The sequence below is a fragment of the Oncorhynchus clarkii genome, unplaced genomic scaffold (genome assembly GCF_045791955.1).
Source record: "Oncorhynchus clarkii lewisi isolate Uvic-CL-2024 unplaced genomic scaffold, UVic_Ocla_1.0 unplaced_contig_1648_pilon_pilon, whole genome shotgun sequence".
In the NCBI taxonomy this organism is placed as follows: Eukaryota; Metazoa; Chordata; class Actinopteri; order Salmoniformes; family Salmonidae; genus Oncorhynchus; species Oncorhynchus clarkii.
Window position 1 is genome coordinate 42,077 of NW_027257962.1, and position 7,059 is coordinate 49,135.

A 7,059-nucleotide genomic window follows, 5' to 3' on the forward strand; every position below is an offset into this window, starting at 1 on the left:
ATTCTGTCCCTTCTAACAGAACTGTCTCTATAGTCCCTGGACCATTCTGTCTCTATAGTCCCTGGACCATTCTGTCTCTGAAGTCCCTTACCATTCTGTCTCTTCTAACAGAACTGTCTCTATAGTCCCTGGACCATTCTGTCTCTTTAGTCCCTGGACCATTCTGTCTCTATAGTCCATGGACCATTCTGTCTCTGAAGTCCCTGGACCATTCTGTCTCTTCTAACAGAACTGTCTCTATAGTCCCTGGACCATTCTGTCTATTTAGTCCATGGACCATTCTGTCTCTGAAGTCACTGGACCATTCTGTCTCTTCTAACAGAACTGTCTCTATTACCCCTGGACCATTCTGTCTCTATAGTCCCTGGACCATTCTGTCACTATAGTCCCTGGACCATTCTGTCTCTATAGTCCCTGGACCATTCTGTCAGTTCTAACAGGACTGTCTCTATAGTCCTTGTAACATTCTGTCTCTTCTAACAGAACTGTCTCTATAGCCCCTAGACCATACTGTCTCTATAGTCCCTGGACCATTCTGTCTCTATATCCCCTGGACCATTCTGTCTCTATAGTCCCTGGACCATTCTGTCAATTCTAACAGGACTGTCTATATAGTCCTTGTAACATTCTGTCTCTTCTAACAGAACTGTCTCTATAGCCCCTAGACCATTCTGTCTCTATAGTCCCTGGACCATTCTGTCTCTATAGCCCCTGGACAGTTCTGTCTCTATAGTCCCTGGACCATTCTGTCTCTATAGCCCCTGGACCATTCTGTCTCCATAGTCCCTGGACCAGTCTGTCTCTATAGCACCTGGACCATTCTCTCTTCTAACAGAACTGTCTCTATAGCCCCTGGACCATTCTGGCTCTATAGTCCCTGGACCATTCTGTCTCTATAGTCCATGGACCATTCTGTCTCTGAAGTCCCTGGACCATTCTGTCTCTTCTAACAGAACTGTCTCTATAGTCCCTGGACCATTCTGTCTATTTAGTCCATGGACCATTCTGTCTCTGAAGTCACTGGACCATTCTGTCTCTTCTAACAGAACTGTCTCTATTACCCCTGGACCATTCTGTCTCTATAGTCCCTGGACCATTCTGTCACTATAGTCCCTGGACCATTCTGTCTCTATAGTCCCTGGACCATTCTGTCAGTTCTAACAGGACTGTCTCTATAGTCCTTGTAACATTCTGTCTCTTCTAACAGAACTGTCTCTATAGCCCCTAGACCATACTGTCTCTATAGTCCCTGGACCATTCTGTCTCTATATCCCCTGGACCATTCTGTCTCTATAGTCCCTGGACCATTCTGTCAATTCTAACAGGACTGTCTATATAGTCCTTGTAACATTCTGTCTCTTCTAACAGAACTGTCTCTATAGCCCCTAGACCATTCTGTCTCTATAGTCCCTGGACCATTCTGTCTCTATAGCCCCTGGACAGTTCTGTCTCTATAGTCCCTGGACCATTCTGTCTCTATAGCCCCTGGACCATTCTGTCTCCATAGTCCCTGGACCAGTCTGTCTCTATAGCACCTGGACCATTCTCTCTTCTAACAGAACTGTCTCTATAGCCCCTGGACCATTCTGGCTCTATAGTCCCTGGACCATTCTGTCTCTTCTAACAGAACTGTCTCAATAGTCCCTGGACCATTCTGTCTCTATAGTCCCTGGACCATTCTGTCTCTTCTAACAGAACTGTCTCTATAGCCCCTGGACCATTCTGTCTCTATAGTCCCTGGACCATTCTGGCTTTATAGTCCCTGAACCATTCTGTCTCTATAGTCCCTGGACCATTCTAGCTCTATAGTCCCTGGACCATTCTGTCTCTTCTAACAGAACTGTCTCAATAGTCCCTGGACCATTCTGTCTCTATAGTCCCTGGACCATTCTGTCTCTTCTAACAGAACTGTCTCTATAGCCCCTGGACCATTCTGTCTCTTCTAACAGAACTGTCTCTATAGCCCCTGGACCATTCTGTCTCTATAGTCCCTGGACCATTCTGGCTTTATAGTCCCTGAACCATTCTGTCTCTATAGTCCCTGGACCATTCTGTCTCTATAGCCCCTGGACCATTCTGTCTCTATAGTCCCTGGAACATTCTGTCTCTTCTAACAGAACTGGCTCTATAGTCCCTGGACCATTCTGTCTCTATAGCCCCTGGACCATTCTGTCTCTATAGCCCCTGGACCATTCTGTCTCTATAGTCCCTGTACCATTCTGTCTCTATAGTCCCTGGACCATTCTGTCTCTATTGTCCCTGGACCATTCTGTCTCTATAGTCCCTGGACCATTCTCTCTCTATAGTCCCTGGACCATTCTGTATTTATAGTCCCTGGACCAATCTGTCTCTACAGCCCCTGGACCTGGACCATTCTGTCTCTGTAGTCCCTGTACCATTCTGTCTCTATAGTCGCTGGACCATGCTGTCTCTATAGTCCCTGGAACATTCTGTCTCTATAGTCCCTGGACCATGCTGTCTCTATAGTCCCTGGAACATTATGTCTCTATAGTCCCTGGAACATTCTGTCTCCTCTCACAGAACTGTCTCTATAGCCCCTGGACCATTCTGTCTCTATAGTCCCTGGAACATTCTGTCTCTTCTAACAGAACTGGCTCTATAGTCCCTGGACCATTCTGTCTCTATAGTCCCTGGACCATTCTGGCTTTATAGTCCCTGGACCATTCTGTCTCTATAGCCCCTGGGCCTTTCTGTCTCTATAGTCCCTGTACCGTTCTGTCTCTATAGTCCCTGGACCATTCTGTCTCTATAGTCCCTGGACCATTCTGTCTCTATAGTCCCTGGACCATTCTGTCTCTATAGTCCCTGGACCATTCTGCCTCTATAGCCCCTGGCCCATTCTGTTCCTTCTAACAGAACTTTCTCTATTACCCCTGGACCATTCTGGCTCTATAGTTCCTGGTCCATTCTGTCTCTATTGTCCCTGGACCATTATGTCTCTTCTAACAGGACTGTCTCTATAGTCCTTGTAACATTCTGTCTCTTCTAACAGAACTGGCTCTATAGTTCCTGGACCATTCTGTCTCTATAGCCCCTGGACCATTCTGTCTCTATAGTCCCTGGACCATTCTGCCTCTTCTAACCCATCTACCATTCCAATCACTGACCTGTAAAGTACCTGTGAATATGTGTGTGTGTTTATCTGCGTGCTTGTGTTTTTGTGTGCATTAGGGTCCAACTGCAGCCTATTCACTTGGATGATTTGAGGAGGGGCGTGAGGACTGGGTCAACGTTCTAGAGGTCCCACTCCAGCCTCTACACCTGGATGATTTGAGGAGGAGCCTGAGGACTGGGTCAATGTTCTAGAGGTCCCACCTCAGCCTCTTCACCTGGATGATTTGAGGAGGAGCGTGAGGACTTGGTCAATGTTCTAGAGGTCCCACCTCAGCCTCTTCACCTGGATGATTTGAGGAGGAGCGTGAGGACTGGGTCAATGTTCTAGAGGTCCAACTGCAGCCTCTTCACCTGGATGACTGAGGAGGAGTGTGAGAACTGGGTCAATGTTCTATACGTTGACCCAGACTCTAAGGGGTTCATTCAAATATTAACTTTAAAACTATGCCTCTAATGCGTTTCTTCATCACCAACAGGAAAGACAAGTTTAAATAGAGTGACAGTTTGTTTCCCAACAGGAAAGACAAGTTTAAATATAGTGACAGTTTGTTTCCCTCTTGGTGCATTTCTCCATCTGCTCCTGTCTCCTAAAATGGCCATTTCATTCATCCCAACAACAGTTACAGATTTAGGATGTGTTGAGTGATTACTGCATATTAACTTAAATAAACAGTCTTTATATGGATCGTCCCAAAACATATCAACAGAGGGGAAACTAGTGTTCATCAGTTGATACATAGTTGAATGTGAGGTAGATAGTCTGTAGACTGTCAACGATCGTCCCAAAACATATCTACAGAGGGGAAACTAGTGTTCATCAGTTGATACATAGTTGAATGTGAGGTCGATAGTCTGTAGACTGTCAACGACTATAGAGACAACAACACAGCATGGCAGCAACACAACACTACATAAAGAGAGACCTAAAGACAACAACATAGCATGACAGGAACACAACACTACATAAAGAGAGACCTACAGACAACAACACAGCATGACAGGAACACAACACTACATAAAGAGAGACCTAAAGACAACAACACAGCATGACAGGAACACAACACTACATAAAGAGAGACCTAAAGACAACAACACAGCATGACAGGAACACAACACTACATAAAGAGAGACCTAAAGACAACAACACAGCATGAAAGGAACACAACACTACATAAAGAGAGACCTAAAGACAACAACACAGCATGGCAGCAACACAACATGACAACAAAATGGTAGCAACACAACATGAAAGCAGCTCAACATGGTAGCAACACAGCATGGTAGCAACACCACATGGTAGCAGCATAAAACATGGTACAAACATTATTGGGCCCAGACAACAGCACAAAGAGACAACAATACATCAGACAACACCACAAAGAGACAACAATACATCAGACAACACCACAAAGAGACAACAATACATCAGACAACACCACAAAGAGACAACAATACATCAGACAACAGCACAAAGAGACAACAATACATCAGACAACAGCACAAAGAGACAACAATACATCAGACAACACCACAAAGAGACAACAATACATCAGACAACACCACAAAGAGACAACAATACATCAGACAACAGCACAAAGAGACAACAATACATCAGACAACAGCACAAAGAGACAACAATACATCAGACAACACCACAAAGAGACAAGAAGGTTAGAGACAACAATACATCAGACAACAGCACAAAGAGACAACAATACATCAGACAACAGCACAAAGAGACAACAATACATCAGACAACACCACAAAGAGACAACAATACATCAGACAACAGCACAAAGGACAAGAAGATAGAGACAACAATACATCAGACAACACCACAAAGGACAAGAAGATAGAGACAACAATACATCAGACAACAGCACAAAGAGACAACAATACATCAGACAACACCACAAAGAGACAACAATACATCAGACAACAGCACAAAGAGACAACAATACATCAGACAACACCACAAAGAGACAACAATACATCAGACAACACCACAAAGAGACAACAATACATCAGGCAACAGCACAAAGAGACAACAATACATCAGACAACACCACAAAGAGACAACAATACATCAGACAACAGCACAAAGAGACAACAATACATCAGACAACAGCACAAAGGACAAGAAGATAGAGACAACAATACATCAGACAACACCACAAAGGACAAGAAGATAGAGACAACAATACATCAGACAACACCACAAAGAGACAACAATACATCAGACAACACCACAAAGAGACAACAATACATCAGACAACAGCACAAAGGACAAGAAGATAGAGACAACAATACATCAGACAACACCACAAAGGACAAGAAGATAGAGACAACAATACATCAGACAACAGCACAAAGAGACAACAATACATCAGACAACACCACAAAGAGACAACAATACATCAGACAACAGCACAAAGAGACAACAATACATCAGACAACAGCACAAAGAGACAACAATACATCAGACAACAGCACAAAGAGACAACAATACATCAGACAACACCACAAAGAGACAAGAAGGTTAGAGACAACAATACATCAGACAACAGCACAAAGAGACAACAATACATCAGACAACACCACAAAGAGACAACAATACATCAGACAACAGCACAAAGAGACAACAATACATCAGACAACAGCACAAAGAGACAAGAAGGTTAGAGACAACAATACATCAGACAACACCACAAAGAGACAACAATACATCAGACAACAGCACAAAGAGACAACAATACATCAGACAACAGCACAAAGAGACAAGAAGGTTAGAGACAACAATACATCAGACAACAGCACAAAGAGACAAGAAGGTTAGAGACAACAATACATCAGACAACAGCACAAAGAGACAACAATACATCAGACAACAGCACAAAGAGACAAGAAGGTTAGAGACAACAATACATCAGACAACACCACAAAGAGACAACAATACATCAGACAACACCACAAAGAGACAACAATACATCAGACAACAGCACAAAGAGACAACAATACATCAGACAACACCACAAAGGACAAGAAGGTTAGAGACAACAATACATCAGACAACAGCACAAAGGTCAAGAAGATAGAGACAACAATACATCAGACAACACCACAAAGGACAACAATACATCAGACAACACCACAAAGAGACAACAATACATCAGACAACACCACAAAGGACAAGAAGGTAGAGACAACAATACATCAGACAACACCACAAAGGACAAGAAGGTTAGAGACAACAATACATCAGACAACAGCACAAAGGTCAAGAAGGTAGAGACAACAATACATCAGACAACAGCACAAAGAGACAACAATACATCAGACAACACCACAAAGAGACAACAATACATCAGACAACACCACAAAGAGACAACAATACATCAGACAACAGCACAAAGAGACAACAATACATCAGACAACACCACAAAGAGAGACACCACAAAGAGACAACAATACATCAGACAACACCACAAAGAGACAACAATACATCAGACAACACCACAAAGAGACAACAATACATCAGACAACAGCACACAAAGAGACAACAATACATCAGACAACAGCACAAAGAGACAACAATACATCAGACAACACCACAAAGAGACAACAATACATCAGACAACAGCACAAAGAGACAACAATACATCAGACAACAGCACAAAGAGACAACAATACATCAGACAACACCACAAAGGACAAGAAGGTAGAGACAACAATACATCAGGCAACAGCACAAAGAGACAACAATACATCAGACAACAGCACAAAGGTCAAGAAGGTTAGAGACAACAATACATCAGACAACAGCACAAAGAGACAACAATACATCAGACAACAGCACAAAGAGACAACAATACATCAGACAACACCACAAAGGACAAGAAGGTAGAGACAACAATACATCAGACA